We start from the raw sequence: 23,733 nt of genomic DNA, 5'->3' as shown, positions 1-23,733 counted from the left end.
TGGGTCACTATGCCTGCCCTAGATAATTGCATTTATTAAATCATATACATAAATATATATATATGACACTACACATCTACATGGAAAGATACTTATACATATTTAGACACAGAGACTTCTGAGTGAATGTGTGGTATGGCAGGTTCGCAATATTTTCACATTAATTTGTGAAATCTTTTTATTTATTTTTTTGGTACCGGGGTTCTACTCAGGACCTTGCGTTTGCAAGGCAGGCAGTGGAACCACTGAGCTAAATCTCCGGCCCTCATGAAGCCTTTTTAATGGCTACATAGCATTCCAATTTGCGGATGTACTACAAATTCTTATTTAACTAGTCCCATGTTGGGAAGAGCGTTTGGATTATTTCCAATCTGTTAGTCTCAGAGACAACACTGAATTGAACGTACTTCTAGGTTCATCATTTTGTTGCTGTGCAAGGGACTGTGCGGGAAAACAAGAAGCGCGGCTGCCACACTCGGAGGGGGCCGTGTTTCTCTGCTCACTGAGGCTGCAGCACCCACACAGCCCAGCCAGCCCTGTCACGGAGCTCAGTCCTATCCTCTGTCCCCCTTCCAACTGCCTCTGAGCAGCAGGAAGCACGGCAGTGTCCCCAGCATTAATACTTGTCATTTCATGTCTGTTTGCAGCTGATTTGCATTTCTCCTTGCAAGTTTAATAATATATTAATGTTCTGTGGCTGTTGGAACACATTGCCACACACTTGGTGATTTCAAACAATGGAAATGTATTCTCTCCCAGCGCCAGCTGCCAGAGTTCTAGAATCGAGCTGTCGCAGGGCCACCAGCTCTCCGGGGACTCTGGAGCCTGCTCCTTGCCTCTTCTGGCTCCTGGCTGTGCCTGTTCCTTGGTTTGTGGTCATATCACTCTGATCTCTGCCTCATTATCAGTCAGTTTCATATGTCTGCAGTATAATGAAGTACTTGACACAGGCCACTTATGAAGGAGAGAGGTTTGTCTGCACTCATGGTTCTGGAATACCAATTGAAATGACCCTGAGACACCATCCTACCCTACAGAGAACGGCTATCATAAAGAATCTAATAATAACAAGTGCTGGTGAGGATGCGGGGAACAAGGAGCCCTGCAACATCACTGGTGGGAATGTGAACCAGTACAGCCTCTATGGAAATCAGTGTGGAGAGTCCCCAAAACTACAAGTAGAAATTCCATTTGACTGGTTAGCTCTCTCTTCCCAAGAAGAGTATCTTCCCCAAAGAATTAAAATCAGTGTATTGCAGGGATACATGTGCACTCGTGTTTATAGCAGCACAATTTATAACAGCTTGATCTTAGAAACAGCATATTTGCCCATTAGCAGATGACTAGATAAGGAAAATGTGGTCTTTATATACAGCAGAGTAGCATGCTTCCCTAAAGATAAACCCAAGGCATTCATAGGTAAATGGATGCAAATTGAGAATAAAATGTAAAGTGAAACAAGTCAGACACACAAACTCGAATATTCCATGGTTTCTTATATGAAAAAACACTATTAATAGGAAATAGGGGAAGTTTAAATTCTTCCCCAATTTACATATTCCATTGTTTAGAAATATTTCAATATATGCTAATTTGTTTCATTTATACTAATAGTTTGTCTCAGTTCATTGAAAAGAAAGTTTGTGCTATCTGTTTCTTTTATGTAAGAATCTTTTGATTTGTGTCTTATACTGAGTAACTATTTGAAGATAATGATACACAGTGTAATAACTATTATTATTCTCTTATTATTTGGTTATGAAAACTTGTTTATTTTTAATAAAAGAAAGATAAATACAATGAAGTTAAATGCAAAGGAGGGGCTGGAGGTGTGATTAAGTAGTAGAGCACTTTCAGAGCCCACCTAAGGCATTAGGCTTGATCTTCAAACCTACAAAAAAGAAAGAATAAAACGTAAAAACCAAAAGGAAAAAATGATGTCAAATTATAAAAATAAAAATTTAAGATTCAGTAATGCACGCATATCTCTATTCATGCATTTATCAACAAGATACAGTGGTGTTGAATGAATTCTGGAGTAACCATGAGCGTAAATGATATTTTGAGAAATCTACAATAGCTGAATGTGATAGGAATATTTCTGTGATTCCTTTCATCAAAGCCAGTGCTAATTCTGTCAGGATTTGTTGCGGTGGAAGGAAATTTTAAATTTTAGTTTGTTTGTGACAATAAAGATACATTTTCTTCCCATTTACAACCTCAGATCCCTTGAGGTCTACCTTGGGCTCCTTCAGGGAGCGTTCAGAGGCCCGGGTGTAGAAGCCCTAATTGGAGCACAGAGCAGCCCTGTGTATTGCTGTGTTCTTTCACCTCCAGGAGTGGCCTTCCCTGAAGACTGGCATTGGAATCACACCAGCATTTGTTATTCGTAGGGGCTGTGGGGAAAGAAGAACCCTGCTCCACCGCTGCTGGGAGTGCAGAGTGGTGCAACCACTGTGGAAATCACTGTGGAGAGGGCCGGAGATTTAGCTCAGTGGTTCTGCTGCCTACCTCTCAAGCACAAGTACCCGAGTATAAAAAAAAAACAAAACAAAAAAGAAATCAGTATGGAGACACCTCAAAGAACTAGAATTGGAAGTCCCAGCTATTCCCCTGCTGGGTATCTTCCCAAAAGAATTAAAACATACCATAGTGATCTATGTGCACCCATGTTCATAACAGCACAATTTGTAATAGCTAAAACTTGGAAGCAGCCCAAATGCTCATCAATGGGAGACTGGATAAAGAAAAGGCGTTTTTTTGTTTTTGTTTTTTTTAATATAAAATGGAGTACTACTCAGGAATAACAATGAGTAATTAGTCATTTATAGCTTAATGGATGCACATTGAGGCCATACTGTTAAGTGATATAAACAGGACACACACGTGTAAATACCAAATTGTTTCGATAGAGTGAGAAACTGAAAGTGTAAATAAGGACTAAAAGGTATAATAGATAATGTGAAATAAGAAGAAAAGGGACAAAGAGGAAGGGGAAATGGGAGGAGTAGGAGAAAGGAAAGAAGGGATGAAATTAACATGACAAAATGAAAAATAATGGAAACAGTGTGTAGCTAGAGGGGGGGGTTGGAGGGAGGGCAGGGGAATGCGGAAAAGTAAGAACCACGACTGATCATGTACAGGTACAAATTTCCAACAATAGATGTCATTATATTGTATACATTAAATGTACCAATAAAATTAATTTTAAAAATAAAAATAAATACATTGATGTAGTTAAAAAAAAAAAAAGAAATCGCACCAACAACTAATGCCTGTTGGTGGACTTAACTGGGTATCATCCAAGGACTCCCTTGGAGTGTGGTAAGGGAGTCCATGTAAGTACACTTCTGGTTTTCATCGTGGCCAGAATCACAGAGCAGTTCTTGACCCATCTGCCACGGCGTCAGTCGCACATCTTGGAGAATAACTGCTCCTACCCACTTCTTTTTCTCCTCCTCTTCCTCCTCCTCCTCCTCCTCCTCTTCCTCCTCTTCTTTCTCCTCCCTCTTCTTTTGCTTTTTTTCTTTTGTTCCTGGGGGCAGGGTTTCTGCAGTTAGTGCTAGTGAGTCCAAGAAAGAGTAATTTCTACAACAGCAATTCTAAGTACTATTGAGCCCAAATCCTTTTAATTCTATGAAGTCTTGAGGGAAAATGCGCACGTGAGTATTGCTGGAGATTGAACCCAGGGTCTTCACACTGAGTTTTATCCCAGCCCCTTCTAGTTTTTTTTTTTTAAGGGGGAGGGGGTTGTTGGTTTTTGTTTAAGACAGGGTCTTCCTAAGTTTCTGCTGCCCATGATGGACTTGAACTTGCAATCCTCCTGCCTCAGCCTGCCAGACTCTTGGAATTACAGGCATCCACCACCACACTGAGGTAGGTTTATTAATTAATAATCATCTCTTAGTAGAAAGTAGGTCGGAAAACAGACCATATATATTTTTTTTTCTTTTTAAATACTGGCGATTGAACTCATCCTTGCACTTGTGAAGCAGTGGCTGGAACCACTGAGCTAAATTCCCGGCCCAGACCATACTTTGGACATGGGCCTTTAAATAGAAATAAACAGCAGACTTTGACAATGGCATGAGGGGCAAAAACTGAAGCTAATGCTTTTGCAAGATGAAATAAAATTCACTTGCTATATTTAAATCACAGACATTATCGCATGGAAGAAAGAAGTAAATAGCTTTCACCTTGGACACCAACTAATGTTGTGCCAAGAGAACATCAACATAGCATGCGGAAGCAGTTGCCAGTAAACACTCAAACTCTTTACGGCTCTTGCTAAGCGCCTTCGAATCTCCAGAAGTGGCTGTTGCTGGGAGAAAGTGCATGACAAAGTCACCTCTGTGCTGTAGCTCAACTTTTAATTCCTTGACCTTAGATCTGCTCTGGAAGTGCCTGTATGAAAAAGTTCCCCTTCATGGTGCTTATCTGACTGTTCCATTCTCTATGCAGACATTGAAATTTCAGGGTACAAACCCCACTGGGACTACCAAGCTCTGAGACTGTATAAATCATTAACAAGAGTGTGGAGGGGCCCATAACTGGTGTTACATGAGCTATAGCTTTGCCTGTAGACTTGCTCACTACTATTGTCTGCCCAGCAACTCATCACTGAGGGACAAGGGTAAGCCCTTTTATTTCTTTTCTTTATAAACATTTTTGTTAGTGTATGTTTGCTGTATAGAAGAGTAATGTTTGTTTTGGGGAACTGGAACATGCATATAACTTATCTTGATTATTTTCAAACCCTTTCCTCCCTTCTTCCCTACCCCTGATTTCCTTCCCCAACTCCAAGAGTCATCTTGTTTCCTCCCTGTTTTCCTTTATTATATTCGTTCATTTATGTATATGTTGAGTTTCTCATATAAGACAAACCATGTGATCTGTAACTTTTTGTGTCTAACTTACTCCACTTGGTATGGTGGTCTCAAGTTCCATCCATTTTCCTGCAAATGATGTTTCATTCTTCTTTATGGCTGAAGACATTCATATATATACATATATACGTATGTACATATATATATGTATATATATATATATATTCACCTGCTTTCAGGCAACTAGGCTGTTTCAAGAGTTAAACTATTGTGATTTGTGCTACTATAAACATGGGTGTGCATGGATCACTATAGCATGACGTCTTTAACTCTTTCTGGAATATACCAGGAGAACAAGGTATATTTGGGTCAAATGGAATTTCTAATTTTATAGTTTTTTAGAAATTTCCACGCTGATTTCTATACTGGTTACTAGTTTACATTCCCAACAAGTGTACAAGGGTTTATTTCCCCCATAACCTCACCAGCATTTTCTAAAGAGGCTATCTTTCCTCCAAAGTATGTTTCTGATCGCTTTGTCAAAAATTAGACAGTTATAGATGCACCCTCATTTCTATTCAAAACCCTGAAGGTGAAACAGGTTCTGAGCCCTTGAGACCTAATCAATTTGAAACCGGTTCACGCTCATGTCATACCTGCCTATATTACACTTTTTTGTATACCGACCTAGTCAACATTCTTGCAAAATTTAAAGCCTTTGAAGAAAGAAAGAAAGAAAGAAAGAAATGAACCTAAATAAAATGACTGACATCAGTGTGCATTATATAGAAAAGTACACTGGGAGAAAAGCTGCTGAATATATTCAGATTTAATGATGATGAAGACGGTGGTGATAATTAAGTACCTAAGACGGTGGTGATAATTAAGTACCTCCTACATGCTGCAAAATGTTTTATTTCTGGGGTCTTTATTCTATTCTACTGGTCTAGAGGTCTGTCTTTATGTCTTGAGTACAGGGCTTTCATTACTGTAGTTGTGTGAAATTTGAAATTAGTAAGTATGAGATTTCCAACTTTGTTCTTTTTCAAGATTGTTCCGCCTATTTGAGTCCTGGGAGATTCCTTATGAATTTTAAAACCTCCCTCTTGCTCTCTCTCTCTCTCTGCCTCCTTCTCTTCCTCCCTCTCTGAAACAGTCTCACTGTGTCGCTGAGGCTGATCTTGAACTCTCAGTGATCCTTAGCCACCCCAGCACTGAGATTATAGGCCTGTGCCACCATGCCCTGCTTTCTCTCTCTCTCTCTCTCTCTCTCTCTCTCTCTGTCTCTGCTATCATTACTTTATTATTGTTGTTTTCAAGGACTTGCTGGATGTAAAAAGACTAAAGCAGAGACTGAATTCCACTGACCTTTAACTCTGATGAGTTACTTAACTTTTCTGAGCTCCCATCAAATGGGAATAATCTGTCATATGGGAATAATAACATCTATCTCTTACATCACCTCAGCGTGAGGTTACCATCAACATATCATGCCTAAGTGATGTTACTGATATTTATGTTAGTGTATTATTATACTTGGCTACAACAATAGTATATTTCCTAGGTATAATTGTTTTAAAATTCTCTTTTCTACAGATTGTTTCTTTTTAATTTTAAAAGTTTTGTGAGTTCATGTTTGCAGTACATAATGATTACATTCTTCGTGCTCACCGATTTCCATTTCCTCTTTAAGATAGGGCTTCTGAGTTTGGGTTGGCTACATGGCCACCCATCTGGGGACCACCCGTTCCAGTACACCTTCTGGTTAAGTGTATGTGACTCATTTCTGTCCCAGTGAGGCCTGAGTGGAAGTGACTTGTTCACTCATGTGCTTTGTGGCACATTTCCCTCTTCCTCCCAGGTTGTAAGTTCTGTGCAGTGATGCCCATGCAGCCCTCCTACCCTGGAGCACGAAGACTGTGACAGGAAAGGCCAGCGGCCTGTCATTTAAACCATGTGTCTTTGGGTCTTTTTGTTATAGCAGCACAGCCTAACCTAACCCTGAGTGGATAAATACTCAGTTAGTTTTTGTGTATCGAAAGTTCAGCATAACGAGACTCACAAACATATATCCGAGACTGGAACATCACGACAGGTTTATACACTTGAACAATTGCTGATATCTGTTCATTTTCTTACGGGCTTTCAAATTATGCTTCACAACTCAGTACCTTTTCCTAAAGACTTTGGCACTGAGCTGTGGAAGTTAGGCATGTGCTTTCAGTACAAAGAAAGCTCATCTTTTTACTGGTTCCTATGATCGTCTGCTTTTGTTTATGAGAATGCCTGACTGAAGCTGGGAATTTGAACCCAGAACCAGGACAGGGCCCGACCCATTGAGTCATCCTACTAGTGAGGTTGTGGTCAGCCAGTATATACCAGCTCTGGTAAAACAGGTGTACATGTCGGCATGTTGATGACATGCTAATGCACTTCATGTTAGGGCCATGCATAAGGCTCGTACCTTATATCGCTGTTGCCAATGACTCTTCCAGACACACAGGTATCGCAGGGTAGGAGTTCAAGACGCGATGCCTGAAGTTCATTGTGGACGTGTAAATTTCATGTGATATCAGAGCTATCCATAAAAAGGAAATATTTGGACCTGTGTTTGCGAACATTGGATGTTTTAGAATTTTTTTTTAAATTAAGGGAATCTTCAAACATATTCATAAGTAGATTAGCAGGATGAGCTTTCACATCCACACATGTTTTTATGGAGACAAAATCAAGTTAAAAAGAATATCAAGGGCACCTTTGAAGAGGAAAAGAATTTTTAAAAGAACAAAGGACAGTTGGATAAAAGGGAGGGCCTTGCTCAAAGGCTCTTTAGAATATGGCCAACATGACCACAGCTTACATTGCCCTGGGAATATTCCAGATACCTCCCGCAGGATTTAAGAATAAATTAACCACAGTAAAAAATGAAAACTTATTGAATCTTTTTAAGTGCTAAGCACTATTTTACAAGTGTATGAACTAACCATTATCACTACTTCATTCTATAGATTAGAAAATTGAGGCTTTGGGAAGTTTCAGTTATCTTTCTCCAAGTAACATGGCTGGTGACAGTATCAGAGCTAAGATTTGAACAAGATTTGACTCAAGAGCCTGTTCTTGTAACAAATGACTCAAAATCAGTCAAGGCCTTAGTGAAAAAATACAGACGCCCCCTCCCATACTTGACCCCGCATCTCAGAACACCAAAGTGTGAAGGCTAGAAATATCTATTTGAAAGAAATGCTTTGAATGTACTGAAGTTTGAAAACCATTGCTCCCTGATGTATTATGGAGTTGCAGTTTCTATGCAGAGCTGCCGTCAGTGCCCATTGATGACAGTTTTGCTTGTCATTATACTCTAAACAATCCAGTGCCATAACTATTAACATAACTTTAACTTTGTATTATAAATAATCTAGAGATGATTTAAAGCACACAGGAGGACGTGTATAGCTAATAGGCAAACACTATTCGGTTTTATATAAGGTTCATAGATTCTGGTAAACTTAAGCATCCTGGAACAAATCTCTCACAGGTGCTGACAGACTACTGCATACTTGCTCTTTTTTTTTTTTTTTTTTTTTTTTTTTTGGTACCAGGGATTGAACTCGGGTCTTTGCACTTGCAAGGTGGGCCACCGAACCGCTGAGCGAAATCCCCAGCCCTACTTGTTCTTTATTTATCACAATTTAATATGTAGATACATGTGTACTATGTATTTTACAAATGTCACATTAAATAAAAGCTTTAGAAAACCACTCTTGGTGTATGCACTTTTAAGAATACTGCTCTAAGCCGGGCATGGAGGCACACGCCTGCAACCCTAGTACTCTGGGAGGCTGAAGCAGAAGGATCATAAGTTCGACAACTTAACTGTTTAGTGAGACCCTGTCTCAGAATAAAAATAAAAATTATATGAAGGGTTGGGGATGCAGCTCAGTGTGAAGGCCTTAGGTTCCATCCTTAGAACCACACACAAATAAAATTTTGGCCTATAACCAATAGAATTACTTATTCTGTTACTGACAATGTGAATTATTTACATTTATTGTTGATTATTGGAATTCTTATTCTATTATATCACAGATATCACACTGGAATTAGCCCTGAGGAATTAAAACATTAGGAAATTTCACATACAAATCCAGATTTCTGACTTCTTTGGAAAAGCGAATTTGGCCATCTGGGCCTGGGCGTCGGATGCTCCAGTCGACAGAGCGCCCTCCCGTCACCGCAGTCCCAGCCTCGCCCACCTCACTCTGTCACAGTCACTACCCAGCTGGTGGGCACGGCGAGCACTGACGTCAGCTCTGCCACCTACACACGAGGTGTCTAACGTCAGTCTTCATCGTGCCATGATGTGTGCTGCCAGCTCATTTTTACCCTGTAACTTTTAATAATCGTACTTGACCCATGTAAACTTACCATTTCTGTAAAGTCCAAATATTCAAAACAAAGGAATTTCTGGAGGTCCTCCGCATGGTAAGTTCGTGATTATTGTGTGCACGATGTTTGAATGGCCCAGGTTATTGTACTGTCTGCCAAGTGCTAGCGAGAAAAAGAATTTCATTAGCCAAGGCATTTAAAAAACATGGTTGATACTGTCCTCGGTTTCAAGGGAGGTTTTAAATTACTATTGTGTCACTAAGGAAAAAAGTGGGCAAAGATGAAAGATACCCTAGAAAGCTCTTTCCAGAGCTTAAGCTACTCAATGATGGTGAGGTAGGAATTTGGAGAGGCGAAAAGGAATATTTCATTGTTGCCTCAGAACTTCAGTAGGAAAAGGAGACACTAAATTTCAACTTGAAGTTTATGTCTATCCGTTTGTCACTGAACTATCACCCAGGGGTCCTGTGGCCCACCATTTCATAGCACATCCAAGTGGAACATTAAGACTTTACTGCAGAGCCCTTGTCAATTGATCTTTGTGAGGAATTTTTTTTTTCTAGTGTCAGTAAATTTTATCAGAAATGATAAACTGCTCCTGGAGTTTTAAGGAGCTTAAGATCCAGATAGGAGCAACTGGAAGTACAGTGCCAGGCACAAACCACAAACCAGTCTGTGACTGGCTTTGCCCTGGCTGCTGGAACTGAGCCCTGCATTAGGTGGTGGAACCACTGAGCTAAATCCCCGGTCCCTGACAACACTTTGAGGAGCACTGTTGCAGAGAAGTACATTCTGAAAATGTACGTCAGGTTTTCATCACTGAAGGGGTAAAAGAATAATCAAGGACAGTGGAAGACAGTAGACAAATCCAGGGCTTCCCTGGCCTCTTGCGATCACGGGCGTCTGCATCATTCTGATACTAAGCTACCAGGTTATCTCATACTCTTTTTGGATTTAGAAGAGTAGTGTGATCAACATCACTGGTCATTCGAGAGATGCAGATGAAAACACTGAGATTCCACCTCACCCCAGCAAGAATGGCTGCTATCAAGAAATCAACCAATAACAAATGCTGGAGAGGTTGTGGGAGGGAAAGGAACCCTTCTGCATTGTAAGTGGGACTGCAGACTGGTGCAACCACTGTGGAAATCAGTATGGAGATACCTGAAACAACTAGGATTAGAAGTCCCATTTGACCCAGCTAGTACCCTGCTCAGTATCTTCTCAAAAGAATAAAAGAATCATAACACAGTGATATATGCTCACCCATGTTTATAGCGGCACAGTTTGTAATAGCTAAAACTTGGAAACAGCCCAAGTGTCCATCAACTAGAGACTGGATAAAGAAGATGTGTTTTTAGAATAAAATGGAGTACTACTCAGCCATAAAGAATGAGCAACTAGAGATATTTATAGCTAAGTGGATCAACATCACTGAGGACATACTCAAGCGAAATTAATAAGTCACACATGTCAATACTGAATAGTTTTTCCGGTGTGAAAAACTAAAAGTATAAGGATCAAAATGTATAATTGATATTGTGTAATAGAAAGAAAAGGTCTAAAAGAGTAAGGGAAAGGCCAGGGATTTAGCTCAGTGGTTCCGCTGCCTGCCTTACAAGTGCAAGGACCTAAGTTTCTCCCCAGTACCCCCCCAAAGAAAAAAAAAGGGAAGTGGGAGGAGTAGGAAAAAAGTAAAAGGAGAAATGAAAAAATATGAAGAAAGGAAAAAGATAGAAACAATGTCTTTGTAAACACGGCAGGGTGGAGGGGGTGAAGGGGGTGCCAGGAATGGGGAAAAAATAAGAACAAAGATAAGTCATGTAAAGGTACAAGATCCCAGTCATGAATGTAATTGTATTGTACACCTAAAATGTACCAATAAACTTAATAATTAAAAAAAAGTGATAATCTCCCAAAAGTTGATAATTAAAATTTCACATTGAACAATCGGTTGGAGATTTAAAAACAAAGGTCAAATTGTCTCGACAGAGTTGAACTACACATATATACCCAGGTGTGTGTTTTGGTTCATGTTTCTGGTCCAGTTGACTGGCTCTACAGCAGGAAGGCAGAAAGCTGCTCACATCATGGCAGCCAGGAAGCAAAGATGGAAGGAGCTGGGGAGGGAGATGCAACCTTCTGGGACACATGCTCAGTGATCCACCACTTCCAACAAGGCCCCCGCTCCTAAGAGCAGCCAGCTGTAATATCGCATGATTCACTAACCCTCCAAAAGCCCCATCTACGAGCATGGGAGGCTCTTGGAGGAATCGTGACTTGAACCATAATAGGGAGACACCTTCTATATTGTCTGTTGTACAACACATCCTCTAAGTCCCCTTCACCTGTCCTGTGTTGACCAGCGTGTTCCGTCTGAGCCCTGAATCACTGTCCAAGTTCTTCACCGCCTTGCCGGTCTCTCCACCTTCCAGTCACCTACCAGTCTGCCCCAGCTTCCAGCCCGAGGCCTTCTTTACTATGGCTTGTGTCTCATGGAGAGCAGCCGCCTGGGATACGTATGAATGAAACTCTCCATTCACCTTCCTCCCTATGCATTGTACAATGTGGTCCCAGAAAGAGTATGAAGAGACCAATTGCAATATTTGCTTGTGGTACCCAAGCCCATTTTCAGCTGGTTCCCTGCCCTGCGCCCTCTTCTATTCTCACGTCATTGCTGAATTGGAAACTGCTCTGGCCAGACAGATTGATCCAACACACAATGCCTGGGTCAGTACAAGGAGATAATTTTTTATTTATTTTTTTACAAGGATAAAATTTAGCTGAGGCCTAGAAGGTAAAGAGGCATTAACATAAACAGCAGGGGCAAATATATATGCAGAGCCAAATGTGCAAGAAATACTGAGGTGGGGGAAAGTGAGGTTTCATATTTAATAAACAAAAAGAGTTGGGCGCCTGGAGAGTAGCAGGCACTCAGGAAAATATTTTAGGATAGAGTTGGTCCTATAAGTTTAGAGTTGATACCATGTTCATGAAGAAAGCCATCTGTTTGCTAGGAAGTTTTTACTGTATGTATCAGAAACTCTATTTAAAGGCTCCATTTAAACAATAGAGGGGATTTATTGGCCTGAATAACCAAAAAGTCCAGAGGACTGCCTTTGGTTGGAGAATTTTGGCTTCTTTCTTAGAAATTCTCTTTGGAAATCCATGCCTATTTTCTCTCAATGTTGCAAGATAGGTTTGTTAGAATTTAAGATTTTTTTTGTTTTTCCATTAGGAAAGGGCAATATTAGCTTCTCTAAGTAATTTTTAAAAAAACAGCTTTCCTCTTGATTGAATCAATCTGGGCTAGCCAGTAACTAGGGGATTGCTATGCACTTTTAGCTGAGGTCTACTAATGGCCTAACCTTAACTCAATCTCTGCAGTGAAAGGGAAGTTTTAAGTCCAATTAGGACTCCCCCCTCCTTGGAGCTAGGATTGGGGTAAATCTCAAATGGCATGGCTGTGTTGTATGAAAGGTTGGCACTGTCCTTGATAAGGATGGAAGAGGCCCTCAGGCCTGACAACATGCATACAGTTAAGGCATTGCCTTAACCTGAGATTCAAGATCAAATGGCATAGTTACTACTTAACTGGGGCATTGTGGGTAAGGAGAGTGGATATTGGGTAAGTAACCAAGCAAGTCATGATACCATTGAAATGACTCGTAAGAAATCACCACAGCTCCTATGAGGACAGGTTGGAGGGGCCAGAGAAGAAAGGGGCCTGTTAAGAAACTATTACAGCAGCTCGGGCCATAAAGGTGATAGAGACTGAGGTATATTTGTTGATAGAATTGATGGGACTTGGTGATATACGAAAGAGGGGTTTTTTTTTTTTTCCAGTACCAGTGATCGAACTCAGGATCTTGCACTTATGAGGCAAGCACAGAGCCACTGAGCCAAATCCCCTGCCCCAGAAGAGGCTGTTTTGCCGAGACAATGAGGTCTCAAATGCCAATCTTTGAACTTTCACTGTAGCAGTGATAAAGGTAGTGGGATGGGTTGTGTTTTGTAACAGTAGGAGATTAGTATTTTTGTTTTGTTTTGTTTTGGTTTTTTTTTGGCACTGGGGATCGAACTTAGGTCTTTGTGCTTGCAAGGCAGGCAGCAGAACCACTGAGCTAAATCCCCGGCCCTAGAGATTAGTATTTTTGTATTTTACTTTCCTTTTTCTTCTTCCTTCAAATCACAAAATTATTTTTAAAATTTATTATTTTGTTCTTCTAATACTTTCCAAATGAAGAAAACATCAAAATCACGACTATTGTTTTTAGTTTGACTTACTGCTCACCTGGTATCCAAGTTGAGAATATCCTCAAACTTTCTTTTTTTTTAAATTGAGTTTATTGGTACATTTTAGGTATAGAGAACAGTTACATTCATTACTGGGATCTTGTACCTTTACATGACAGGTCTTGGTTCTCATTTTTTCCCCTTGTCCCTGCCCTCCCTTCAACCCCTCCTTCCCTCCCTGTTTACAAACACTTCATTTCCATCTTTTCATTTTCTCTTATGTTTTCTTTTCCCTTACCTTCCCCCTACCCTTCCCACTTTCCCTACACCTTTAGCCCGTTTCTGCCTATTTCACATTGTCAATTATCTCATTAGGATCTTATGTACTATTATAGTTTTTCACACCAGAGAAACTATTCGGTATTTACACATGTGTGACTTATTTATTTCACTTAGGAGTATATCCTCAAAATGTATCCATTTTCCTATGCATGACTCTAATTTCTCATTCTTTATGGCTGAGTAGTATTCCATTTTATAGAAAAACCACATCTTCTTTATCCAGTTTCCAACTGATGGGCAAATGGGCTGTATCCAAGTTTTAGCTATTACAAACTGTGCTGCTATAAACATAGGTGCACATATATCACCGTGATATGACTCTTTTAATTCTTTTGGAAAGATACTGAGCAGAGGGATGGCTGGGTCAAATGGAACCTCTAGTCCCAGCTCTTTGAGGTATCGCCATATTGATTTCCACAGTGGTTGCACCAATCTGCACTCCCACTCAAATTTTCTTTGTAGTCTAATTTTATAAATCAAAAGGAAAGAACCTCACTTGAGTCTTAGAACACTGTGAAATTATTAAATTTGTGGAATGTTTTCAGTTTGAATTAACAGGCTAGCTATGCTATTCAATCTTGCAAATTGCCATGATCAGGAATTGAACATGTTTTAGCTTTTCAAAATATCAGTTATAGATATCAGAGTTCGACTGTTGCCCATACTTTAATCTTCTACTTATCCATCATCTAAAGCTATTGAGAATTGGTATTAAGCTTCCGGGATATCGGGTGGTTATTTTTGCAGACTAAGCAAACAATAGCTGCAATTTGATGCCTTGGATAGAAGTGGACTGGATGTGCCAATTCTTTTTTTTTTTTTTAATTTTATTGAGTTTATTGGTACATTTTAGGGATACAGTACAGTTACATTCATTGTTGGGATCATGTACCTCTACATGGCAAGTCTTGATTCTCATTTTTTCCCCTTACCTCTGCCCTCCCTTCACCCCCTCCTCCCCTCCCCATCTACAAACACTTTATTTTCATCTTTTCATTCTCTCACATTTTTTTCTTTTCCCTTTTTGTTCTTCCCCTACGCATCACACCATCCCTACACCTTTAGCTCCTTTCTTCAAATTTCTAAATGTCAGTAATCTTATTAGAATCTTATGCATTGTTGCAGAATATTCACACCAGGGAAACTATTTGGTATTTACACATGTGGGACTTATTTATTTCACTTAGGAGTATATCTTCAATATGTATCCATTTTCCTATGAATGAATCTATTCTCTCGCTCTTTATGGCTGAGTAATATTCCATTTTATAGAAAAACCACAACTTCTTTATCCAGTTTCCAACGGATGGGCAAATAGGTTGTTTCCAAGATTTAGCTATTACAAACTGTGCCGCTATAAACATGGGTGCACATACTTCTCTGTGATATGATTCTTTTAGTTCTCTTGGAAAGATACCCAACAGAGGGATGGCTGGGTCAAATGGAACCTCCAGTCCAAGCTCTTTGAGGTATCTCCATATTGATTTCCATAGTGGTTGCACTAGTCTGCACTCCCACCAACAATGGAGGAGGGTTCCTTTCTCCCCACAACCCCGCCAACATTTGTTATTGTGTGATTTCTTGATAGCAGCCATTCTTTGTGGGGTGAGGTGGAATCTCAGTGTTGTTTTCATCTGCATCTCTCGAATGACCAGTGATGTGGAACATTTTTTCATATATTTTCTTGCTGCTTTCACTTCTTTGTATGAGAAATGTCTGTTCATTTCGGATGCCCATTTTTGGATCGGGTCTTTATATTTGGGGGGACTGATTGTTTTGAGTTCTTTATATATCCTTGATAATAGTCCTTTGTCTGAGGTACAGCTGGTAAAAATTTTTTCCCACATTGTAGATTGTCTCTTAGTTCTGCTAATGGTTTCTTTTGAAGTACAGAAGCTTTTTAGTAAGATGAGATCCCAGTTGTTGATTCTTTCTGCTAGTTCCCGTGCTACTGAGGATTTGTTCATAAAGTCTTTTCCTATACCAATGTCTTCCAGAGTTCTGCCTAACTTACTTTCCAGCAAGTTTAATGTTTCTGTTTTAATATTTAGATCTTTAATCCATTTGGATTTTAATTTAGTGCATGGCGAAAGATAAGGGTCTAATTTTAATCTGTGACAGGTTGATATCCAGTTTTTCCAACACCATTTATTAAAGAGGCTATCTTTCCTCCACTGAGGATGGTGAGCTCCTTTGTCGAAGATGAGGTAGCTGAGTACATCTGCATTTGTTTTTGTGTCTTCCAGTCTGTTCCATTGATCCTCAGGCCTATTTCTTTGCCAGTACCATGCTGATTTTATCACAGTGGCTTTGTAGTATAGTTTCAAATTGGGAATTGTTACACCTGGTGCCATGTGACTGTTGCCTATAATGGCTTTTGCTATTCTAGGTCTCTTGTGGTTCCAAATGAATTTTTGGATTCTTTTTTCTAGTTCTGTGAAATATAGTGTTGGAATTTCAATTGGCATTGCATTGAATGTATATAGCAGTTTCGGTAGTATGGCCATTTTCACTATGTTGATTCTTCCTACCCAGGAGCAGGGGATATCTTTCCATTTTTTTATATCCTCTTCGATTTCTTTTTTCAGAGTGCTGTAGTTTTCAGTGTAGAGATCTTTTGTTTCTTTTGTTAGATTGATTCCTAGATACTTCATTTTTTTGGATGCTATTGTAAAAGGAATTTTTTCCCTTATTTCTCTTTCTGTCTGTCTGTTATTTGTGTATAGAAAGGCTATTGATTTTTGGGTATTCACCTTGTATCCAGATACTTTACTGAATCTGTCAATTAAGTCTAGAAGTTTTTTGGTGGAGTTTTTTGGATCTTCAATGTAGAGTATCATATCATCAGCAAATAATGATAGTTTAACTTCTTCCTTTCCTATCTTTATTGCTTTAATTTCTTTCTCTTGTCTAATTGCTGTGGCTAATGTTTCCAGAACTATATTGAAGAGAAGTGGTGATAGTGGGCATCCTTGTCTTGTTCCTGATTTTAACATGAAGGTTTTCAGTTTTTGGCCATTCAATATGATGTTGGCTGATGGTTTTTCATAAATAGCCTTTATTAAATTGAGGTATAGACCATCTATTCCAATTTTTTGCAGGGTTTTTATCATGAATGGGTGTTGAATTTTATCAAATGCTTTTTCTGCATCTATTGAGAGGATCATATGGTTTTTGTCCTTGAGTTTGTTAATACAATGTATTACATTCACTGACTTTCATATGTTGAACCACCCTTGCATCTCTGGAATAAATCCGACTTGGTCATGATGGATGATCTTCTTAATAATCCTCTGTATTCTGTTTGCTAGTATCTTATTAAGGATTTTTGCATCTATATTCATTAAGGAGATTGGTCTGTAGTTCTCCTTTTTGGTTGTATCTTTCTCTGGTTTGGGAATCAAAGTGATACTTGCTTCCAGGAATGAATTTGGAAGTATAGCTTCCCTTTCAATTTCATTGAAAAGTTTGAAGAGTAATGGTAGTAGTTCTTCTCTAAATGTCTTGTAAAATTCAGCAGTGATGGATGTGCTAATTCTGCATATAAATTCTGCAAAGCATTTACATTAAAAAATTCACTTATTTTGGTACTGGGGATGGAACTCAGGACTTGTGCTTGTTAGGCAGGCGGCAGCACCACTGAGCTAAGTCCCTGGCCCCAAAATTTCAGTCTTACTCTGAATTCAGTTTCTCCTTCATCCATTCAAACATTACTTTTTTGTCCATTCATTTAACAAGGCTTGGCTTTGTCTCATTTGAAATTCCCATATAATATTTGTAGGATATTTCTTTGTTATACTTTCCACCCCTGCCACCCTCCCCTCTGCATAAGTCCCAGACTCTCAAATTCTTGGTTTTCTCATTCTCTTTTTATTGCTGATGAGAATAAAAATTCTTGCCCCCCCCCAAATCCTGCCTAGATACCTCACAATAGTGTTTTGAGAGTCAAGTGAGGTGATATGTGATGAAGAGGTGACACACTAAACTCTTAGAGGTCACACAGCATCTAGAGTTGTAGTAGTGCTATCCCTGGTCATATTTATCATTGTTTGCTTTGCAGCTTCCTCAGTATCTGTAGGAGGGCTTTACTGAGCCACCAGACAACGCTAGACCAATGTGCAAGGCAGGATGAGCACCAGGAATTAATACTCATGAGAGTAGCTCTCAACCCATGAACCAAGGTTGGTGGATAAATAGGTATCCTAGCTTTTTAGTAGTGGAAGAGGGAGGACAACTCTAGATAAAGTGTTCTGTGCAGTTTCCTAGAGGACCACAGTGAGGTTGAGCCCCAACTGCCATAGCAGTGACCACTTCATTAGCGCACATTATTTCGTGTTCCCTGTATTTATTACTTTCAGTGAACTAGTATTTCCCAGTTTACCTCCTGAGTACATGAACTATGCTCTAATTCTTGTTACAAGTTCTGCTTCTGGTGGAACCCAACAAAAGCCTGTAGTTCTATGTCCACTAGCTCACCAATGATATCCTGGCCATCGATTTTCTTCCCCTATTACCTAATCTTAGTGTCACAGGGAGTGAAATCTATTTTACTTTTTTTTTTCATTAAGTTTATTGGTACATTTAAAGCAAACAATACAGATACATTCATCATTGGAATCTTGTACCTTTACATGATGCATTTGGTTATTTTTTCCCATACCCCTGCCTTCCCTTCACCCCCCCACCCTTCCCTATTTTACTTTTGACTCTTTAGACTTTAGTGGTTACACTCAATCAGTGAGTTCCCAGTAATCTTTGGCCATACCTCTCTTTCTTGATAGGCTGCAGACCTTCTCAGGGGACTTATCGACAAATAAGTCAAGCAGAGGGAGATGAAATATTACCTTTATGAGTAATGATGATGATATTGGAGAAAATGGCTCACAGCGGTGAGCAAATGAACTTGCTAGTAAGCCTCAAAATCAAGCAGACTATTGCACAGGCACAGATAAGCTTTGGAAAACTTGTGGCCTTCAACTGCATGGACAGAGCCTGCAGCTTTCAAGTTTGCAGAATGGAGAGGCAGAAGAGGCTATGTTCACTCTCCAGACAGGCAGACTGCAAACAGAATGAGGAGGAAGCTGAGGCACAGATGACAAGTTCATGGTCCCTTTAATTTTCAGTCAGAAAATGTATCCAGCTCCCTTGCAGGAGAGAGAACCCAAGCGTTACATATTTCCTTATCTCATGGAAATAAGATACTAGGAAAGGAGGTTCACCCTTTTCAGTCCTGATCATTTATGTTCTCTTTGCTCACTGTGCTTAACCATTAAGCTCAAAGACAACTATCTCTTTTGCAGGTCGGCAATCTTACAGTGCTGTTCCTACCTTCACCAGTGTATCTTTGTACTAGTTGGGTTCTCTGGAGGAACAGAATCCACAGAAACATGCAATTATACAAGGGGATTACAGAGGCGTAAAGGATCAGAGATGGGAGTCCACAATGGCTGTCTGTGGGATCAGAAGCAGGAGAAACTGACAACTCCTCGGTCAAGGTAGAAGCTGCAGAAAAGGAATCAAGGATGCAGTTCCAGCCCAGTCAAAGGCCTGGGAGCTTGTTGGAGAATAGCTTGGGTTAGTGTCCTGACCCTTCTATTATGTTTTACTTTTCTTGCTGTCTTCATTTTGAGTCTTAATTCTAAAAACTTCTTAGAGGTGCTTCTTCAAGGTACAAGTGGCACTTGAATTGCTTTCTATAATTTCAGTGACATCTGGAAACTCATTCGATAATTATTTGGGTAATTTGCTTTCTGAAGGGCTGTTGACTTCCATTATGGAATTGCTTAGTGCTATGACTTGACTGTGTTCTCCAAAATTCATGTATTCAAAACAAGCTACAATGCAAGTTGGGTGGTAAGACCTTCACATCCTCACGACTGGATTAAAGCTGTTAGTAGGGAAGGAGGCTACAGAAGTAGGTTAGTTATCCTGGGAGTGGGCTCCTGATAGAAAAATGACCTTGGCATTGTCTTTCTCATCATTTGAAGCCTTTCCCATCATGTTATAATGTAGCACAAAGGTACTTACCCGATGTGGCTTTGCAATCTTGGACTGCAGAACATAAGCCAAATAAGTTCATTACAAATTACCCAGACTGGTATTAGTATAGAAGTGCAAAATAGACACTTAAGCTTGAGAAGTCTGTCTTCTAAGGGTAATTTCCCATTCATTTCCTCATTTGTTTCAACTAGAAAACATCCACAGAAGACTTCTGAACTGATACTTCTGAAGCATAAATCTGTAGGATTAGGTTAAACTATGAATAACAGAAAACTTAAAATAATAGTGGGAAGATATTTCTTTCTCACAACTGTCTAGGTCAGCATTCCAGGGCCAGAGCAATCTTCCAGCAGTTTGTTTCCCTACCACAGAGGGCTTTCACCCCAGTCTCTGCTCTGTGGACGTGTTCATCCTAGGAAACAGGAGGTAGGGAGGAATGAAGAGAAAAGCACAACAAAGTGCTTGTGTTCTCTACTCTAAGGAAGACTCATAACTGACTTTCAAAGTTGATCCCTTTCCTTCCTTAACATAAAAAGACCCAGTGCTACTTGTAGGATTTACTCATTTTTTTAAACTTTTCCTTTTCAGGCCCAGATGTATTTTAACATTTTGTTCTAGATTTTGTCTAATGGGGCCTTCCGTCCTCAAAGCTAAGTCTCACGACTTGAACAAAAACAAGCCTTGTTAAAAAAGTATACGGCCACCTCCACCTGAGTTAGATAATACTAGCTGGCATGCATTTTCTGATTGAACCTAATAGCTAATCCAGGCTGAGATCCCATATATCAGTGACCCGACTGTCTTATTATATTTTACTCTTATCCTCATTTTGAGTCTTAATTCTAAAAATTTCGCATGTTTCTTGGGTACAAGTGGCACTTGTGTTGCTGTCTATAATTTGAGTGACATCTGGAAACTCATTAATTCCTGAAGCAATTTACTTTCTTTTGACTAATTGTTCCCTCTCCGATTATCCAGACTTTCAAAGAACACTTGGTGTCCCTCTTCTAGCCTGTAAGATGTTAATTTGTAGCTCTCAACAAGGAGTCTCAGAGCATTTTGCCAGTATGGCCAACAGTCTTAATCTCTCTGGCAGAGGAAGTAAAGGTCTGCTGAGAATTTGCTTCTATTCTTATTAGATTCCATTTGGGGGCCAGGGATTTAGCTCAATGGTGCCACCGCCTGCCTTGCAAGCACAAGGTTCCTTGATCCCTGGTACCAACAAAAGAAACAAATAGATTCCATTTGGTCCATGTTGCCTTTTCTGTCCTAAAAGCCCGAACATCTGCCCACTCAAAAATAATAACCTCTTACATGAATTAAGCCATAAGCACATCATCTTTTCCCTTTGACTGGTCTGTCCTTCAACTTTTCCTTTTGTCTCACCATTCTGTTATCAACTTTCTCTCCAAAAAACTTTCTTTCTCAAGCTTGTTCTTCTTGGTTTACTTTGTTACATTCTCCCATTGCTCTTGTTCTAAGACTGAGGAAGGATCAGTGGAGAAAACACTCCAGACAGTCCTTGATTTCTTGAACAAATTTGATTGTTAAGGGACTGTTCTAGGTACAGGACTAACTGCCTTAAAAAAAAATTAACTTTAAAACAATTTAACTTTTGTCTTTTATAATAACAGCACTATTTCTCTGATTGGTTTTCAAGAAAAGCTTTCCATGGGTGTCTGCAGAGTTGGAGACCTGAAAATGTAAAGCCTTGATCACAGCTGATGTGATTTGCAAGTCTGGTCAATCTAGGAACAGAGAGGGATAGTAACTTCTGAATCTTTGGAGGGGTCATGTGATTCCAAGAGTGGTTCTACTGTACTGACTACACAGTCTGGCATGAAAGACTGAAAATCAAAACCTCAGATTTCAGCACTCTGCAGCACATATGCGCTATAAAGAACTTGTAAGGAAAGAGTTACAAAAACTATCTTTTTACATACTTTAAAAAATAACAGATTAGGTAATAATTACCAGTTTTTACAATGATGGAGCAGAATAACATCTGACACACTGAGCCCTTCCCTTCCCTTCCCCTCCCCTGTCTTCCTTTCTTTTCTTTTCGAGATGGGTCTTGCTGTGTTGCCCAGGCTAGCCTCAATACACGTGCTCCAGCATTCTGAGTATCTGGCTACACGAGCAAGTCACTGTACTGGAACGCACTGAACAATTTTGTCACCTCCAAAAGTGGTATATCAGATGATATGCCCCTGATACAGCACAACAGGAACCACAAAGAAGTATTCTTGTAAAAAAACTTTTTTTTTTTTTTTTTTTTTTTGGTACTGGGGATTGAGCTCAGGACCTTGTGCTTGCGAGGCAGGTGTGGTGACAAAAAAAAAAAAATTTTTTTTTTGAGACAGGTTTCACTGTGTAGTACAGGCTGGCCCTGAACTCATGATCCTCTTTCCTCAGGCTTCTGAATGCTAGGGTTACAGGTGTGTATCATCATACCTGGCTGCAAAAAAATACATCCAAATTTATTGACGCTTCTAAACCAACCAGTTTTTGCAGGAAAAATGGGTAAAGCAGGAACATGTTAAATGACACAAGGAAGATTCAATCATCAAAATTCAGAAAGTGAGACAAATTATTATTTCATTAACAAATAAGTGGCAGTTAAAATACAAGGCACATGAACTGCTATAGCTTATGTGAGATCTTTAAGGGCCACAACAACCAAAGGCAGTCTATAGATCTCTCCTGGAACCCAACTCAACCAGCTGTAAAAAGACATTTCCCACTTACAGAACTGCGGCAAACCCTTCACTCATTATAGCTTGCCATGTTTACTTTTATCACTCTCTATACATCCACATTAGTTTAAGTGGTGAACCCTTTGTTCCTTTAGCCTAAACATGTCAGTATTCCCTAAAAACATGGACATTCTTATATATAACCACAATATACCAATGCCATATTTACTACAGACCTTATTTAAATTTTGTCAGCTCTTTTACTTTTTCTTCAGGGTTGACAGTCAAATCCAAAGCCTAGGCGAGTGCCAGGAAAATGCTCTACTATGGAGTCAGAACCCCAGCCTCAACCACGAATACTTGTTCTAGCAGTAGGAAAATATTTATTTCACAGTCTTGCATCTAATCTATTATGCTTTGTTTAGCTCTCTTTAATCTGGAATAAATTTCAATCTTTTTTGTACTGGAGATCGAACTTGGGACCTTTCCTTGCAAGGCAGGTGGTGGAACCACTGAGCTAAATCCCTGACCCTCAATCTTTATTTTTTATGACCTTTCTTTGGTACCAGAGATTGAACTCAGGACCTTGCATTTGCAAGGCAGATCGCAGCACCACTGAGCTAAATTCCTGGCCCTACCTTACTATTTTTGATGACTAAAGACAAATTATTTTGTAGACTGTCCCTTAACCTGGGTTTGACTGATATTTCTTCATTATATCCAGGTCATACATTTTTGATAGAAATCTATGAAAGAAATAACTTATCTTCACACATAGTATTTATCCCCCGATATTGCAAAAAGACATTTTTGAGACAACTGGGGAAGACTGAAAACACATACTAGGAAGTTATTGTTAATTTTGTTAGGTGTCACTGTGTACTACAGTTGTGTTTTAAAGAAATGGCACTTGTTAATGATATACAGATTGCAAAAAAAAAAAAAAAGGTATCTATTACCTTTATGTCCATTTTTCGGACGTTTGGTTAACTCTAGAGAGGAGGTAATAATAAAAATATAACCAGCTTCTTTTATTTATCTTTTTAGACTTGTTTTTTGAGACAGGGTTTCACTGTGCAGTTCAGGCTGGCCTCGAACTCTGGCAATCTTTCTGTTTCAGCCTGCTGAGTATTGGGATTACAGGCTTGCACCACCATGCCCAGTGGCTGGTTCGTGATTATTTGAAAATAGTGGTCAGTATGTGCTTTATCCAGATGTTTTATCATTTTCCTTTCCTTTCATGGCTC

General features: G+C 39.5%; 1 non-coding gene across 1 annotated transcript; it reads left to right on the top strand.

The window, feature by feature from the left end:
- Nucleotides 1–12,678: 12,678 nt before the first annotated feature.
- On the top strand, nucleotides 12,679–12,806 carry LOC117284191. Its single transcript, XR_004515290.1, has one exon. It is a non-coding gene; the product is annotated as a U6atac minor spliceosomal RNA (small nuclear RNA).
- The last annotated feature ends 10,927 nt before the right edge of the window (nucleotides 12,807–23,733 follow it).

This window comes from Fukomys damarensis, unplaced genomic scaffold, assembly GCF_012274545.1.
Source record: "Fukomys damarensis isolate Sample0158 unplaced genomic scaffold, DMR_v1.0_HiC HiC_scaffold_4, whole genome shotgun sequence".
In the NCBI taxonomy this organism is placed as follows: Eukaryota; Metazoa; Chordata; class Mammalia; order Rodentia; family Bathyergidae; genus Fukomys; species Fukomys damarensis.
Note: the sequence above shows the minus strand (reverse complement) of the source record. Positions and strands in the feature narration are given on the sequence as shown.